The sequence below is a fragment of the Engystomops pustulosus genome, chromosome 6 (assembly GCF_040894005.1).
Source record: "Engystomops pustulosus chromosome 6, aEngPut4.maternal, whole genome shotgun sequence".
NCBI classification, from domain to species: domain Eukaryota; kingdom Metazoa; phylum Chordata; class Amphibia; order Anura; family Leptodactylidae; genus Engystomops; species Engystomops pustulosus.
The window spans coordinates 128,666,203-128,685,628 of NC_092416.1; the positions used below are offsets into that span (position 1 = coordinate 128,666,203).

The 19,426-nt window shown below is 39.9% G+C and overlaps 1 long non-coding RNA gene across 2 annotated transcripts; it reads right to left on the reverse strand.

Annotated features, from left to right (window-relative positions):
- Window positions 1-630: 630 nt before the first annotated feature.
- LOC140064271 (uncharacterized) lies at window positions 631-18,731 on the reverse strand. 2 transcript variants are annotated; one of them, XR_011847743.1, is made up of 5 exons: window positions 18,592-18,731; window positions 17,693-17,807; window positions 5,871-6,007; window positions 3,665-3,839; window positions 631-816 (listed from the first exon to the last, which is right to left on the reverse strand). It is a non-coding gene; the product is annotated as an uncharacterized lncRNA (long non-coding RNA). The 2 variants fall into 2 exon arrangements; XR_011847744.1 differs by lacking the exon at window positions 3,665-3,839.
- Between the last annotated feature and the right edge of the window lie 695 nt (window positions 18,732-19,426).

Sequence of the window (19,426 nt, forward strand, 5' to 3'; positions counted from 1 at the left end):
CGCCAGGCTATAGCTGGGAGGGCACACGTTTATGTGAATGCAGCCTAAATATGTATATATTTTTTTAAGTGGAAGGGAGGCAGAAATCTGCTATGGGGCCCAGGCTCTCCTAGTTACGCCCCTGCCCTTCTCTTTGCACCATGCAAATTCACAGGCAAAGATAAGGAAGCCACTGGACACATGAGCAGGAGATGGAACCAGACTGGACATTGACTTTTCCTGAACAGGTGTGTCCATTTGGATTCCGGATATTTTATTAGCCTTTATGGTATCATTCTACACATCTGTGCCACCTTTGACAGCCTAAGCAGCTTACTCATACACAATAATGTACGTGTATCCTTTTCTAGTGTACAATAATCAGCACCCGCCGGTCTTAACATTGTCAGGTTACACTGTCTTCCTTTATCTATGAAGCATTAATATTTACAATGAGACTATCTTGTACTGGAGGAAAGGCTTCTTTTTTCAAACAGAAGTTTCTGGGTCATATTTCACTAGTAGTGAAAAAGTAAAAAAAAAATAAAAGAATAAAAAATATATTTCTATACAGGAAAGAGTGTGTGTATGTGTGTGTGTGTGTGTGTGGGGGGGGGGGGGGGGGGGCGGGGTAGACGTAACCTGTGAGCTGTTCTTAGAAGACCTGAAAGTGAAATGAGTGCATCTCGGAGGTCTAATTTATACCAAGCAACTTTAAACTTTCCACAGATTCTTTAAATAATGAAACAACATTGTCAGATCTCTCCAGGAGACACATTTCATGAACTGTACATGAAAGTCACGCCGGCTCGGAAACTTCTTTTTGCAACATTCCACCTAGCAGAGAGAAAATACAAGAAAAGAGGGAAAAAATCAAAAAGATAATGAGAAAAAAAAGCTTGAAGGAAACAAATAACCTCAAGTTCAATTAAATTAATTTTTGATGACATAACTCTGGCTCTATTAAAAACAATCCACAGCATTACTCTTGTTTCCAAAGACAAAGCATTATTCCGCAAAAAGCTCCAGGGGGGAATTTCAAGACTGGAAACATATGAAGCGGGAGCAATATTATGCTAAAATGAGTCAATTACAAATGACAGTAGGAGCACAGAAATTATTACACTCCTTTAACCCTCTCTATACTGTAAGATACCATAGTAGGCTTCCTACATGAGACATCTGGTAGCTCTGGGGTGCTTCATGGGTTACCATTTTCGATTCCAGTCTCACCAGGCTGATTGAATGAATTAAGGATTCTACAATTAAGCGCAAATTGAAGCCATTCAATAATTTAATCACTGGAGTGTTCCGAAAAGGCTATTTCGACCAACTTCATTAGTACAGCAATAGGTCAGGCCTCGCTGTGATTGTGTATTTGGGCTGTAATATTGTTACAGAAATTAATATTTTGTCATTAGAAACAAAGGAACAAAAACATACGGTTTACAAATAGGTTTCTCAATAAACTGCACCATACCTGCCTGCAGGTGGTGCATGGTATTACAGCTTGGCTACTTTAAAGTAAATTTAGCTTGGATGTAATACCACTTTTAGAAGACACATCTTTCTAATTCTGATTGAATCTATTAAAGGCTTAGCAAAGTATGCTAGTCTTTACTCCTCCTCTAACATAAAATTGTAGGCAATATGTTATAACAGAATATATATACATATGGAAGGACAGTTTAAAAATGTGTTTAATTTACAAGCATCATTTAAATGGGGATATACATAGCATATATATAGTGGTGCAATACAATATATACATTGCAGTAAACATATACTTATTTATACGCAGGTGTGTTATGCGCTTGAAGTTAAAGCTTATATGACCTTGCCACATCTTCTTTAAATGAGCAATACAATAAATATAATGAGGCACATTTACTCGGAAACTTCACTAAAAGTGTACTGCCCGTGTATAATGCTTGGTGTGACAGATTCATTATAAGCGTGTGCCAGAAATCATGAACCTGTAGCTTCCCCACACTGGCTTGACGGAGTTCACCAACTTTTTTATGGTGCACCTTTAACATAGGGCGTGCAAAACAATTTGCATGTTAAATACTTGGATGAGTCGGACCAAGTGTTGGAAAGTCCCAAAATTTGTATTACAAGGAGGCTAGTGCAGCTGCAATACTTTAGGCTACATTCACCTCATCATTTTTTTGTGTCCAGTGTATGTGCGAGGAAAGCTCATGGTGTATACACTAAATATATCTATTAACTATATTGGCACATGTCGCATCCAGCTGAAAACACTGGATGAAAAAACACAGCGGACTGACATATGATCAGCTCTGACCAAAATAGTTTGCGAGGGGATGGATGCAACTTTATTGCCTCTGTCCTTGGCCTCCACTGATCATACACTCCCCAGTGATGTAGTTATTTCTCTCAAGAGACACCTGGCTGCAGCTAGTGATTGCTCACTTCTCCTCCAGCTTTCAGGGTGGAGGAGCAAATGTAAATGCAGTGGGATACGTTCTAGAAATTGTAAGAACACGTTAGCGATCTGATTGACATATCCATACAAGTTAGGCTAAAAGCATTTTCTTTGTACTGCATGACGCCTGGGATTGTGTCGCACACGATCGGATTTTGGCACCGGGAAGAAGGTGAACTCTGGCGGCCCTCGGTGGGGAATCGATGGATGCAGGAACTCGGGCACATGTTCTTCATGAATCGCGTCGGACGTCATCCTTGTCGGACCGTCCGAATAGGGGATCGTGACTGGACCAGGTAAGTAAATTTGCCCCTTTGTGTCTTGTTATTTTCTCTCTCTCTCTCTCTCTCTCTCTCTATTTCCTTCCTAATCTGCTTTTTACTTTGAAATATGTGCTGCTGAGGGATGGGAGTCGCAGGATCAAAGTCTCCTTCCAGTAACTAAAAGGGGACTTTAGATTCACACAGAGAGACTACAGAGGGGGAACCACGTTGTAATCCAGAAACCATCAGAGGTTGGCAACTGCTTGTGGGCCTAAATCCTCATGACAGGTTCCCTTTACTGTAGCAATGGCATCTTAAAGGGGTATTCCCTTAAATATTCTTAAATATACTCAGGATAACCAAATAACACAAAACAAAACAAAAACGAATTGCCATGTCCTAAAATTATTCTCAGTGATCGCCACTTTTTTGCCATTTTGTCTCCAATAAAATTTGAATAAAAGTCATCCAATAATGACACAGCTCCATACAGTGAAGTATGAAAAAGTTACAGGTCTCCGAAAATGACAATGCAATTTTTTTTAATTCAAAGTTTTTGATGTTTTTCTAAAGGTATTGAGACATTACTAAACTAAATAAATTTGGTATCACTGCAATCGTACTGATTGCAGTTGAAAACTTTGAAAGCCGTAAAAATAAAGCGCTTCAGAATATGGTGCAACTATGGTTTTTTGCCTTCCCAACCTTGTTCAGCTTTTACATGTCATAGAATATTACATGGTGGCACTAGAAAATAAAATTGATCTCACATATAAAGAGAACTCTTATATAGCTTTGTTAACAATAAATTCAAAAAATTACGGCTAGTGGAACAAGAGGTGTGAAAAGCAGAAATGCAAAGAAAAATGAAAAAAAACTTGATCTTGAAGGGCATAAAAGATCTCCAGGATACCTGGGAAATGTCAGCAGAGCCAGGGCAGGGGTGACAAATAAAAAACGGTAGTATACTTACCAGGTTGTGCATCGGAGGTCACCATGGTGCTCCAATTGTGCTTGCTCCTTTTCTGCTCTCTCCTTTGCAAGCAGGTTGTAAAGTGCCCAGTCATTGGCTGTTTCTAGCGAATTCCATATTCTCACTAACTTTACAATGCAGCTAAAACAAATGAGCTTTCTACAGCTTCCTGGCTCTAGTGAAAAAAAGAGAACCAAAATATATTCACGGTCCAGCCGGATGCTTGACATCAAATTGTTTTATTAGGTTCCATCATAACCTCTCCATGAAACATGCTTAGTCAACGCGTTTCAAGCGGTGCAACCGCCCTTACTCATGACAAATATATATATATATATATATATATATATATATATTATATTTGTCATGAGTAAGGGCGGTTGCACCGCTTGAAACGCGTTGACTAAGCATGTTTCACGCTTGAAACGCGTGCAGAAGGGTGGCCCGTGCCTGGATCTGACACAGAAGGCAATTATGAGGAGGTGAGCTGGTATCCTTTTTCTTATCCAAAAAAAGAGAACACAGCTAACCTAGAGATGGTACAGTAACCTACAGTTATCAGGGTCACAAATCACTTTTGATGGAGAAAATGTGGATCATTGCCTCTTTATAAACCTTTCTTTAGGAAGATTAGCTGTTTTGTTGAAACACAGTATATCAGGGAGGAATTTTGGGAGATTTTTGTACATTCTTGAATTGGAGAAACATTGCGTTCACATTCTAGCAGTGGTTATTGAGCTGTTGTAAATGTGTAAGCATCATAAACATTTCAAGTAATTTAGTATTTTTCCTGTTTCTTTTCAATATCCCCTATTGCGCTCAAGAGTGTTTGGAATTACGGAAAGCAGAAGACAATGAAGAAGCTGGTAGAGCCGTGCCCACACGCTGTCTTTCTAAATGTATCGTCCACATTACAGCGACTGTCTGATATATCTAGGAGAGCTGTAGACGCTTTGGAAAATATTTGCTGCAGGCGCCAAAGCTTGTCTCTTTTTTTTCTGTTATTGCTATTTCAATGTTTTCTTACTGAGAATTTTATTTTCTTCCTGCATATGATACCATTTCAATTCAGGTTAAATAAAGTAGCAGAGCTCAATGTATTTCATACTTCCTGCTTTTATATTGCACCAACATATTCTACGGTGTATAATCAACAGGCAGTGTATAATCTACAGGAAGGATATAATTGACCCTCTCTGCACCCTATCAACTTCTGCATCTGATATTCAATATATATTGTAATTTATATCCCTTTCCTTTCAATACTAAGAAATATTTTTCTCCTTGGGGAGGGCATCAGTATTCTAATAGTGAGCAAAACCCATGGGGAAGCCCTGAGATAATCACAATTACTTAGAAATATGGCAATTGCCATTATTTTTCCCTTCACACCATTTCCTCCCTCTCCAAGTGGTCGTAAAGGGGGAACAACCAGTGGCAAAGTGGGCCAGGATGGGGGGTTCCTGCTCAGTATCTACACAATGCAAATGTTCAAATATTGAATATGTGTGGTTTTTGTGCAAAACTATGCTAGATAGCAACCACCCATTGGATACATCAGGATGCTTAAGAGACGTGGCTTCTATCACACCCTGACACATAAGCACGGATATGATAAATCTCTCCCTATGTATATATGCACAGTCATACTGCCAATCTCTAATGGGACTGATGGCACATGCTGCCAATCACTATGGGGCTGACACCCTGCTGTCATAACATATGTATGAATGTATAAATGACAAGTTACAGTGAATCTGACCTTGTTATGCTGCACATGTGTTTGCACAAATCATAGTTAGTAGCTATGGGGCTACTGCCCGCTGTGACCCCTGTTACTGTTTCACATGTTTATATGAAAAAAGGGGGCAAAGTGTGGGGATCAGCCCAGGGTCTATGGTAAAACGTAATCTACCACTGGTTCCAACAGTTCAAAGCAAACACAGTCTGCAGCTCCTGTCCTTGCCAACATAGTATACATAATAAAAATAATATGTTGTTTTAGTATTGATTTGGCACTAGGAGGACATCATTATAGAGTTTACCAGAAGCAACAGAAATGCTAAGTTTACCCCTGTCTCTATTTATATATCTTTGTACTTTCCATATCACATGTTTCTATGTTGATCTTTGCACTTTCATAGTCAGGTTTTGGGTTTTTTCATCTTCCCACTCAATGCCTCCTCTTTCTATAAATATACCTAACCATTGTATGTCTTTTTGCCCAGAGCATTCGTAGGCACTTGATCTTGGATTTTTCAGTCCATTCAAGGTAGTCAGCAATCATTGCATTCAACTGTATCTTTATTCCCCTGTTTCCTTATTCATTTTCTGTCCATTCATCTACAGCGGGTAAAAAAAGTATTGAATACCAAATTTCCAAATATAAATGTCAATATATTTCTAAAGGTGGTATTGACACATAAAACTCATAACACATCCAATGAGCTTTGGCAAACTATACAATAAATTAATATACTGTATAATAATAAGGAAGGACACAGGGAAAACGTTTTCAACATATGAAGGAGGAGTGGTGCAAAAAACAGTGGAAAGTCATAACCCAGCTGAAATCCATCAGTAGCTAGAAAGCAATGCTGCCACTTAGAGAAAAATAATATCATCTTGTTCAATGAATGACCTGTAAAAAGGTGTCTCATTACCAATGTTCCACACAGGAAACATCTCATGATAGGCAAACCCAGTGAGCTGATGTTACTGTAGGATTTAGTAAGCACTGTTGAGACCCTAATCAATTGACCATAAACTGGCCACAACCAGGTGCACCTTGCAAGATTTCAGAGGTGTGGAAAGTTGTCCAAGACAAATGGACCACCTTTGGAGTGCTACAGAAAGACCTGGAATCAGCAGGCTCAATTATTTGAAAGTTTAGAGGTGGGAACATCGTGGAGTGAGACTGTTTGTTAACATGCAATTCATGCAAATTTCATATAATTGAAGGAAGGATGAATGGACAGATATACCAAGACATTCTTCCTAAAAATATACTGCCATCTACCATAATGATGAAGATGAAGATGTCATCACCAAATTTCAGTAAAAGTGTCCACATTTTTTCCTTACGACCACCTATAAAAAGTAGCACTTATAGAAACTTTTGAAATATATTAACTTGGGCACATTTGCCAAATTTATTTCTGACAGAAGTTTGTTGTAATTCACTCCAAAGCACCTTGAAAAAAAAGTTTTTAGACACTTTTAGAACTGGTTTGCCAAAAGAAGCGTGTCTTTAGTAAAATTAGCGTGGTTTCAGCTAGGGGGATGCGTGGCCAAATTTGAGAATTTTCTGCACCAAATAACAGGAGGTATAAGACTAAAAAGTCTTAAGCTAAGCCTTACAATAGGCAGCATATCCAATAATAATGCTGCTAATTTTTAGCATGATCAATATTAAGGGCTCTTGTCCCTGGTGGTTTTTATCCGTTAGCTTTGCTGGTACATTTGGGAATTTGGATCTACCTATTTGGTTCCACCTTGTATTTGTGACGCTGCTATGTCTCATGGTGTCATCATGCTTTTATGTGTACAATAAGGTATAACTTTATGAATGCAATGTGTTATAACATAAATATATATAACATGGTAGATTATTCTGGTAACCTTTGGTAACCCCCCTGGTATACACAAGTAGTGGTTGTCACGATCTGTCAGCACTTAGACCTTATAAATAACCTGTTTATATAACTTTTATGAAGCACGCCAGAGATTGTCGGATGCAAATTAGAGGAAGGCTATGTAATTCTTAGACTCATTGTCCTAAATATGGGAAGAGCGCAACATGCCATATCCTTTAAGTGCATTTTGTTGTAGGCATCTCTGAGAATTCTATCGCTACTTTGTCTGAAAGGAACAAATAACCTCCACGAGCTCCACCAGGAATGGCTTCTAAACAAGAAAGACATTTTAAGTATTTCTCTGCTGTCCTCTATTGTTTTTACTTAAATATTCACAGGTTCTGAATTATGCACAATATCACTTGGAGGTTACATTCCTCTTGCTTCTGATTCCTCACATGCGGAATGTACTATGTATCAGAGCTTTTCTTTTGGTTATTTGTTACACAGAAGACAATTGTCCATGACCTAGTAAAGCTTTTCTGAAGAGCAGCAATATTTTATGCAACAAATGATTAATGGCTTATTAGTTTCTGCATTTTTATTTAAGATATCATTTAAAGGAGGCTTGGAAGACTTTTATATTGATGGCACAGGCCATCAACATCAGATTAATGGGGGGGCAGATCCTGGCACCCCCTCTCATTTGGTGAAGGGGGAACACTACTCTGATGGCAATGTATCCACATTTATTTTGGAACTGCTTCTTGGACTGTGCACTGCATTTACACCATTTATATGACAAATCATTGATCAAATCAAAGACAAAAATGCTGCCCAGTACTGCTTTCATGCGGCCTAAATTAAGTTCAACAACCCATTTTGAGCTCAATATTAAATGTTTTCTATTATATCAACCCATTAACAACTTGTGACGCATTAGTACATTACATGTCCATTACAGGATTATGGAGAGTTCTCACATGCTGAGCCCTCCCCAGACTAGACGGGTGTTTGCTGCATATTGCAGCAAACATCCCCCGGTGACACCCATGATCAGCACGGGTGTTAACCCTTCACTGCCGCCATAAAAGCATGGGCACCGTAGTTTTGGCGATGCTCCCCGTGATGTCATTAGGGAGTGACAACATTAGTTGCATGATAAAATCTAACCAGAAGCCTGATACTGCTCTTACTCAGAGCAGAGGGAAGGAGCTATCTTATGTATAGTGAAGAGATCTTACAGACTAGCGCACCAAGTTCAGCTACAATCCTGGAATAAATGTATATATGTATAAGTCCTGTAGCTGGTAACAACACACATAAAACACAATACTATTTGTAATCTGTAAGTAGTTTGTAAGCACTCTATTGTCATATGTTATACACCCACCAGTAGAATATATATATATTTTTATCTATACATTTTAAACTTAAGAGCTTACTACTAGGAGCATTAAGAATTTAACCTAAAAAGAAATGTATGATCATTGGCATCTGACTGTCTGGCTTCACTTGCCAAATCTTCACATATGAAGCCAATCCTTTTCTTCTAAAATATATTGCTTTTTAATTACTATTCTCCTGAAATGGTTTGGAATACAGTTGTAAATAGAAGGCAGTGGGTGCCAAGTGTGAGCCTGGAAGTGTAATTAACTCTGTTGCTGAATCAAACCAGAGCATCAATGTATCACAACATCTGTAGGTTTTACCCTGTTATTATACAATGTATAGCATTTTGATACCTGCTGCCAGATATTTCTGCTATTCATACATAGCTGCCAGTTTTCTTTGTCCAGTGGCACTGTATTATACACAATGGTAATTGAAGTACATGATTGGAGATACACACATATATACAGATGCCTGGTTGAATCCTTTGTAGCACAAAGCAATTCATTTTGACCATGAATCTCCTGCTCCAGACCATTCCTATTCATATAAATGGCAAATTTACTGAACAAATGCTAATATTCCAGGAGAGAACTTTTTCCATGGTCTGTTTGATTTAATAACTGTCATCTTGATGTTGATATTGTTTGACTTTATTAAATCAATAGCTCTGCAGCATTATTGTGTGTGTGTTTTTTAAGAAAATTCGGCCCCAAATGGTCCTTATTTCATTTTGCAAATATCTGCTCCTGGAAATATTAAATGTCTAATCAGCTAATGTCTTCTGTGCAGAACCGGGGATCTGAGCTGCTGCTACTGAGGGGCAGACATATCATTCTTCTGTACTAAACTAGATACATTGTCTACACTGCAGCAGCTTGGATATATCTATGGTTTATCCAGGAACAGTCACTGTCTCTGCAAGTCATCCTTCATGCAAGGTCATAGAAACTTTTATTTGGAACTAATGATTAAATAGTTTGTCCTAGAAGCACCTGCTATCAAAGGTGTAGCTTGAAGACTCTGCCCCCCCCCCCCTCCCTTAGGCAAAGTCTGCAACGGGGCCCCCAATAACCAGCTGTAATCTATAATCTCTTTTTATATTGTAGGGGAGTCTTTGGCATATCTCTAAACTTTTGTGGAGGCAAAGAAGGGACAAAAGATGTGGTATGCATCATATGTCGTGGAAAATGTATTTGTCCTAAATCCCACCTTTTGCCCCACCCCTTACTCCACCTCCACACAATTTAATTCCCTCCTTAGCCCCCCCCCCATTTTCCATTCATATTGTGCTCCCTGCACCCCCTCATATTGTGCTCCCTGTATGCCCTCATATTGTGCTGCTATTCACATTGTGGCGCTATTGTGGTCTTTCATTGCTCTCTGCGTTATCACTGTATTCAACTTCCTCTGGATGTCAATAAAGTTGATGTCCTGGGACAATCCTCCTGCCAGCTATGACAGCAGGACCAGCCCAGTGCAGTTTGGAGGTATGGTCTTTGGGGCCCCTAAGGCATTGAAACCCATAGTGACTGCAGCCTCTGAGACCCCCTAAAGCTATGCCCCTCACTCTTATTAGCTATGCTGTTGATAGGTGATAAAGGTCTGTTTGCTCCTACTCCCACTGATCACGTGATCCTGTGTCCCCCACTTCAGTAAACAGCTGTTCGAGCATCTACATTGCTTATTGCAAAAGTAGTGTACTCAGCTACTTCGATCAGTGCCCATCTCTGTGGATAGAATATTCATGCGACAGAAATTGGGGGGCGCTCCGTCAGACGATCTGACCGATTCAGACTGAGCACGGGATTTAACTTTCAGATTGTTTCACAAGATCAAGCACTAACATGCACCAGGAAGAAGGTGAACTATCGCAGACCTGAGCGGGTAGTGACACATGCAGGATATGTGGCGCACAATCTTAGTGAATCGCGGTACAGTGCATTATACACGGACAATGCACTTTCTGTGAACTCCTCTGGACAGGTAAGTAAATGGACCCCTATGCGGTCTGTATTAGTTTTCATTCACATGATATGCATAATATTTTTTATTCATAGACAGCATACAGATATCTTGAAAAGTATGGCATTACATATTTATTTAAAGTGGATAAATCCGGTATATGTTAATGGAAATGTAACATCAAAATCAAGCATTATAAAACAGGGACGTTTACTCATAGATCATTTTAAAGGGAACCTGTCACCAGATCTTTCCTCAATACACTACTAGCTCCCCAGAATTCTTTCTTTTATGTGAAATCTCCCCTAAATTCATGTGAAAATGTGCAGAGAAGAGAGACTGTGGTGTACAAATAAACCTGAATGATCACATTCATGCCCATGTTCCAGGTTTACTTATTTTCATTTTAGCAATGCATTTGCACACTTTTTCTTTACTTTCACATGATGTTTCACATAAATTAAAATCTCCTTAAGTAGTTCTTTGGATTTTTGCCAGTTATCATTAAAAATAAAGTATTGAGGTACTTGAAACAAATCTTACAAATTAAAGTAAATAAAAATTAGAAACTGTACAGAAAACTAGCATAAGTGTAATCTATAGCCCTATTAGCTTGTGACCTCTTTTCTCACCTCTTTGTTTTATATTCCTTGGTGTCCGCTTCGTCTGTACCAAGACTAAACATTTGTATCCAATTAGCATGCGGATGGTACTGTCACAATAAATCACATGGACATGGATGTTGGGTAAGGTCAACCCCAAGGTTTTACATACCATAGCAGCCCATGTTTCTGCAATGGGGCAACTGGAGAGAGGGGGCAGTAGTAATAATAATAATCATTATTTATAGTTTGCCAGACTACTTTGCTACTGAGTTCAATTACTTTTTTCTGTAAGCAACAATAAAGGAGAGTGAAATCATTTTTATTAACAATTGTTTCTACTAAAAAGTGCAAACAAAAAGAGCAGTTCCCCCAAAACTCCCCACCACACCCACCCAAACTCCCTAGGGAAGGGTATCACAGATAAATCTCTAGGCAGAATCAAATAGGTACAGTACAAAGAGGACCAGAGGAAGATACAAAGTGCTAAGTTATCTAGGTCATGTATCAGTTGAGGAGAGGTGTCTACAATGGACCATGTACAAAAAGGATTAGAAGGTCTCAATCTCCCCAACACTGCATTACATTGGTCATGTCTCATAGGGGAGAGAAAGAGAAGCCAGTCCTGAAGTCAACAGCCATTGTAGTCATTGTCCCTCAAATCTTTTCACTCCCAACCTTCTTTCAGCAATAAACCATAGTCATCAGTATGTGGACATGATACAGAATCTGAACAGTCTCTGAAATGTGGCAATAGCATGCCAGATACATAAGCCAAGAGTACTATCAGTGTAGACATAGGAATAATAACATGAATAATTTTGTTAAGTATGTCAAATACACAACCCCAGAAAATGTCAGCATTCAACATGACCGGGACATCAGCCTGTTCATCAGCCTGTTCAGCAGGGCATCGGGCCCCATGCCAATTATTGATAACTGCAGAGGGTATGGACTTACTTAGAGGCAATAGTCATTCTCAAAGCTGGTTTGCAGGAAGGAGTACGAAGCTATAAACATTTCCATACAGAAATAGTGGTATTAGTGGCACTTTTTAATTATCTTACACTAGTTTGTAGTCCACTGGAGCCATCAGTTTTCTTGCAAAAATATTTCCATTTGTGGCTTGAGACTAAATTCATATTTTTGTATGAAATAGCTCTTTACAAAAATAACATTTTGGCAGCTTGAATGGCATGGTGGCACAATATTTCCATTCATGCAAAAAACACCTCAAGCATGTTGGTTAAAATAATTTTTCATGTTTTTATTGGGCTCCTAAGATAAATGGAAATTAAATTATGGAGTCCTGTGGAGGAGAGGAGTCAACACAATTCTGTTCTGGTTCCAGTGCTTATATGTTCTTCCACTACACAGAAATTTGTGAATTCTCATTTGTGATCCTGATGTCTAATTATTTTTGAAGATGTATACATACAGTTAAAAGCAGAAGTTTACATATATTATAGAAAGTTACACTTATGCATGTTTCTCTCACTATCTGACATATAATCTGAATAAACCTTTCCGGTTTTAGGTCAATTAGGATTACCAAAACTATTTATATTTGCCAAATGCCAGAATAATATGAGAGAATTGCTCAAGGCATTTATATTACTTTCTCCAAAGTCAAAAGTTTACATACTCTAAGATTACTATGCGTTTAAACAACTGGATAATATCTTTAGAAGCTTCTGATTATTGGCAATTATCTGAGTTAATTAGAGACACACCTGTGGATATATTTGAATTGTGGAATTGCACAAGTCTGGTTCATTCTTGGGTGCCAGAAGTCTGAAAGTACCTAGTTCACCTGTACAAACAATTTTAATAGAGTACATACAAGATTGCAATGTCCATTCATCTTACCGCTCAGGAAGGAAATAGGTTCAGCAACCCAGAGATAAACACATTTTGGTCTGAAATGTGCATATCAACCCAAGAGCAAAAGCAAAAGACCTTGTGAAGATGCTGGATGTCATTATTCACAGTGAAAAAAGTACTGTGTGAACATGTGCTGAAAGGCCACTCTATCAGCATGAAGCTATTACTCCAAAAGTAACATAAAAAAGCCAAATTAATGTTTGCAAGGAACAGAGACCTTAATTTTTGGAGACTTGTCCTGTGGTCTGACGAAACAAAAATGTAACAGTTTGGCCATAATGACAATTATGTTTGGAGGAAAAAGGGAGAAGCCTACAAGCTTGAGAATACCATCCCAACTGTGCTACATGGGGGCAGCAGCAGCATGTAGTAGAAGGACTAGTGCACTTCACACCATAGATGGCACAATGTAGAGAGAACATTGCGTGGCAATACTGAAGCGACATCTCAAAACATCAGCTAGAAATTTAAAGAGGTATTCCCGGAAAATGAACATCTGATACAAAAAAACCATAATGCTATAAATAAATGAATACAACAAAACTCAATGGGGCATGGCCACCAAGGCTTTGGGTCGCTTTGCGGCGCACTTTTTTTCGGATAGTGCTCTATCTTTGTTGGAAAAATAGCTTGCGCAGGTATTTAAGTAGCGGGTGCATTGCAATTGTGTCGCACGCAAGCCTTTTTCGGCACAGCTACACTGGCTTCCATGCGACACAATTTAGGGGGCGTGTGGTCGGATGATCCATCTGATGTGGACTGAGCGTGGGATTTAACATTCAAATTGTGTCACAAGCCCAAGCACTTTGATGCGCCACTAAAAAGATGGTGAAGCAACATATTCATGATATCGGGCGCACAATCTTAGTGAATCGCGGCACAGTGCATTAGAGCCAGACAATGCACTTTCTGTGAACCCCGGCGACGGGGTAAGTAAATGTGCCCCAATGTCATTAATCACAAAACAGAGCTTAAATAGTCTGCTGTTATGCTTCACAAAATTTTATGGGTGTTGAAAGTAAGCAGTTATCTACAAGGTGACCGCCATCTACAATTACTCATGGTCCCGCAGTTTTCAGTAACAGCTCCCCTCTCAGCTCTCAGTGATGATGTAACAGACTGTCGTGACCTGTGACCATAGTAATGATGTATAACTGCCATCACTGCACATTACCCTACTGAGATGACATCTCACCACAACAATGGCCATACTGGATGCCCTGCAATCAATCGACTACAGCCAAAATAGTGGTGATCACATTACCTGCCCAGGCAGGTGTAGGACATGTGATGTGGACGTGACCAGCAGCCATCTTTTCCTCCACAGGGACAAGGTCACAGGACTGATGAAAGGGCCAGAAGCATTTTCATTTTTTGCAAATGGGTCTGCCAATATAAGGGTCTCAATATCTGCGTGCGCTGTATTGTGGTGGCAATGGATGACATGTAGTGTCAGGACTATTAGTGTAGGGACTTGGTACAAGTATCATTAAATATTTCCTGAGCTCCTGCCTTTTGAACAAAATGTGTTCATATTTAGCGCAGCAGCAATAGATCATAGTGTAGCATGCAGTCCAGGTTCTTTTTTATATAGGTAAATGTAATCCATCTCAGCTTTCTCCTTGATGAAACATATGTCCTTTCCTATCCTCTGGATAATATCTCTGCATCCACACTATTAACTTCATATTCCACTGAATAGGACATACTATGGAGATGTGGTGGAGTGACCAATGTAAATGAGATCTTAGTGGTAGGCCGCTGGGGAAGGGAAAGGACTCTTTGATGAGAAACATAGTTTAAAATGAATGATATCAGAGGGAATTCCCAAGGGATCCCAAGGCATGTGACACTTGATCTAATATGATATTTTAGGGAATTGATGCTAGTAGTTTTTCCATTTTATATAGAAAATTTCAAGCACATGAAGAAAAGTATAGTGTAGTGTCTTTTTTAGTGGTTGCAGGGATACAAGGGAGGATAGATCGACCTCATATATAAAAACCAAACACCAGCCCTTCAGTGTTTATTGACTTTTATGCATCGAATCTGATGGTTGTTGAAGCCTTCTGCTTATTTTCCTCACCCCCTTACCCTGTCTAAATGATCTCTGTAAATATTCAGAAACCTTCACATTTCACAAAACATCTGTCTCTAAAGTCTACACAGTCTTATACTCCACCAGATTATCACAGTGTCTGATGCTGGATGGTATAAGACTGTCTGTCATACTTTGCACCTCTTATCAGTTATCTTAGTTTACACCTTTTTGTTGTACCATTTACAAAGGTGTCTACAAACTGTTTAAAACCTGTGAAGTGGTGCAAGATTTGGACAGTTTTTTAGACACAAATTTGAGGATTTGAAATTTGAAGACATTGCGGCACTAGGGCCCTTGCGCCAGTTTTCCATCTGACGTTGCACGTTTTTTCTAGTGCAAACTGCTTGCACAGGTATTTAAGTGCCGTCATTTGTATCCTATGCAACACTTTTGTGGCGCAGCTGCACTAATCTTCATGCGACACAAATTGGGTTGCATTCCAGCGCTCAGTGGGACCGTGCGCCAGATTTATCATGAAAAGTCAGACAGAACTGTATTGCAGATCCTATGTTAAAGGTGCACAAATTCAGGGGGAACCAGATTAATGAAGAACATTACCCAGAAATCCTGTATCTAACGCACCCCGCACACTAGGCAGGCAAACTGCATTCAATGCAGTTTTCACTGTTCTTAGTAAATGTGCCCCATTGTGTCAAGAGAAGTAAGGAAGGCACACTGTAAACATTGGATCGGATGGGGATTGAGCAAAGCTTGCACCGGTCAGAAGGAATCTGTCCACATTGCCTGCATGCAGAGGTGGCCTTTAATGGCAAAGTTTCTTTAAAGGGAATCAACCATTAATATTAAACATAATTAACCTCAACATACTTACCTATAGTGTTCTTCTTCAGGATCGTGGCGCTTAATCTTGACACACTGGGTTCGTGATGTCCTGGTGCTACAGGCTGTTAATTATTCACACCTTTCTATGACGTTGCCTTCCTCTCCAGCATAGTGACAATCCTGGTAATACTGTACCTATTTACCTGAAAATCTTGCTCGCAATAATAGAATCTATATCCTACCACACAAAAGAAAGACTATACCTATATTTATAATTAATAAGTAAATTATATAACACATTAACCACAATAATATTCCTTAAAAATCACATTCTTTACTCAGTTTCCTTAATCAAAAACATAGGGGGACATTACAAGGACTTGTAAGCCGGTTGTGATTATTTCAGGACTGCCGTACAAGTCCTGAAATAATCCCAATTACTTGCTCCCACCAGTAATTGCGATTATTTTTCCTTTCATGCCATCTCAATGTCAAAAGGGCGAGGAGAGTGCATGAAGTGGGCGCAGCCGTCGGCTGAGTGGGGCAGCGTGGGGGAATTCCTGCCCCGCACCTGTGCATTTACTTTAACTTGGGATGGTTTGCCATTGAACATTTTGCAGGTTTTTGCACAAATCTAATCATCCTGATGTATCAACAGTAGCATGGGCGATAAATTCCTCTCCATAGTCACCTGGATCTGAAAACAGAATTGCCGTATATACACGAGTATATAGTCAATGCGAATGTTAGCCAAGGCACCTAATTTTACCACAAAAATCTGGGAAAACCTATTGACTGGTATATATTGACTGAGTATAAGCCTAAGGTGGGAAATGCATTATTCACATCCTCCCACCAGTATATAGTCAGCCAGCCTCCTGCCTCCAGTATGTAGCTAACCAGCTAACCAGCCCCCTGCCCCTGGTATATAGCTAGCCATCCTCCTGCCCCCAGTATATACCTAATCACCCCCCTGCCACAATATATAGCCAGCCAGCACTATGTTTATAGCTAACTAACCCCCTGCTCCAGTATATAGCATGCAGCCATCTGCGCCAGTATATAGCCAGCCTCCAGCCCGAGTATATAGCTTGCCAGCCCCTGACTCCCAGTATATAGCTAGCCAACCTACTAGTATATAGCTAGCAGCCCCTGTCCCCAGTATATAGCCAGCCAGCACTCTTCCACCAGTATATAGCCAGCCCCTGCCCCAGTACATAGCCTTCCAGCCCCCTGTCTCCTGGTATATAGCCCGCCAGCCCCCTGTCCCAGTATATAGCCTGACAGCGTGTATATATATATATATCTATATATATATATATATATATATATATATATATATATATATATATATATATGCCAGCTTTATTCCTATGGTATAAAGCTAGCCATCCACCATTTATAAAGCCCCCTTAGTGATACTTACACTGGATAAAGCACCCCTAGTGGTCTTCATCATGAATAATGCCCTCTTAGTAGTCCTGACACTCGATAATCTCCTCATAGTGGTCATCACACTGAATAATGCCCTCTTAGTGGTCCTGACCCTGAATAATGGCCTTGTAGTAGTACTCACACTAGATCATGCCCTCTTAGTGGTCCTCACACTAGATAATGCCCTGTTAGTAGTACTCACACTGGATAATGCCTTCTTAGTAGTACTCACACTGGATAATGCCCCCTTAGTGGTCCTCACCCTGAATAATGCCCTCTTATTGGTACTCACTCTGAATAATGCCCTGCTTTCTGTTTGTTGTTCTGTGGGTACTCTTTAGCAAGGTAGTTTGGAGGGACTACAGGATGCGTTGAATGTCCTTTCTATCACACCTCAACCAGGATCCCTATGTCAAAAGTAATTTACGGTAAGCAATGGCAGCAGTAAAGATTGGCAAATAGGCAGAACAATAATAGAGAGATCAGGTATAACCCACACAGACACCTCTGGATGTTTAGGCCTAAATGGGCTGGAGATTTGTTTCTGAAATGAGTTGAACCCACTGCTCCTATACCCTGGGACGCTGATGCTCGTTCTGTTTGCATCCCTGGAGCTTCAGCAGAGGCCGACATTTTCCGTTTAATATGTTTTGCGGCGCGGGCCTTGTATTCCCAGTGTTGCATTCTCAGCAGAGGAGAGTTGTATTCGCTATAACTCACTGCAAACTTGCTGATTTTCTACTGCCATTTAGCGAGGTTTGTTCCAGCTTTTCCTTTGCATTAGCACAAGATTGTCACTTGTGAAATATAGCAGTGAGGCCTCACTTTAACTACAGTCAGTGGGGATTATATCGACTCCTGCGGGGATGTTTTCAAACGCTGGAAAGGAGGTCTACAGACAAAGACTGACATCTCTCCTGAGCCCCAGTCCTGTCAGGGAATGAATGTGGCAAATGCAGAAAGCCATTGTGATCGTCACTCTCAGGCTTGAGCCGCTCATGGGCAGGTGATCAAATTCTCCCTGACGTACACTGACAGCTCTCACTGTTATGAGGCCTGATAGCTCAAACATTGCTGACAACACTGAATGAGAACTCTATACAAAAGACTGGGGATAGTATTCCCAGGTGCCTGAGTCCCAATATTCCTTATCTAGCACATCTACAAATTGGTGTCCTGCAAAATACATGCCTCGGTGTATATTGTAGCATGTTTGCCCCTCAAGGACTTGGGGAAACAACATGAGTGAAGAATGTTGCAGTTTTCCAGGAAATCATATTCATAGATAGATTCACATCTTTCCCCTCCATTGTAAGGATGTGTCAAATGGATTCCTGATGTATTCTTACAATGGAGGGCTACAACACATACCTCACACATATGGTGATGTCACATAGGTGCACTGCTCATTGTATCCCTGGTCATGTGATATCACACAAATGCATGGCTCTTTACATCCCTGGTCATGTGATGTCAAACAAGTGCACAGCTTGTTATATCTCTGGTGATGTGATGTCACACAGGTGAACAGCTTTTTATATCCCTGGTCATGTGATTTCAAACAAGTGCACCTCTTCTTATATCCCTGGTCATGTGATGTCCCAAAGGTGCAAGGCTCGTTATGTTCCAGTCATGTTATGTCACACAGGTGCACAAGCTTTATTATCACAGAGAGTAGCTGTGTGATACTAACAGCTTGTGTGACATCACATGACCAGATTTTTATCCACAGAAAATAAACATAGAAGCTTCCTTTAGAATTACAGTAGGCAAAGATGTTGAAAATGGTGAGGATTTGATATAGAAAATTGTATAACTTGTCCTTACAAAAACCGTATCCATTATTTGCATTCTGCTGAAGTCAAGCTGTCCTCACCTCAGAATGGCCCTCCATTGTGATTGATATCAGTGCATACATACACGTCACTAGTCAACTATTCTTAAGAAATTGGGGACATCAAACACAGTGGAGAGGACATTTTAAGATAGGGAGCTTGACTTCAGCACTAAACTCTCCACCTCTGTG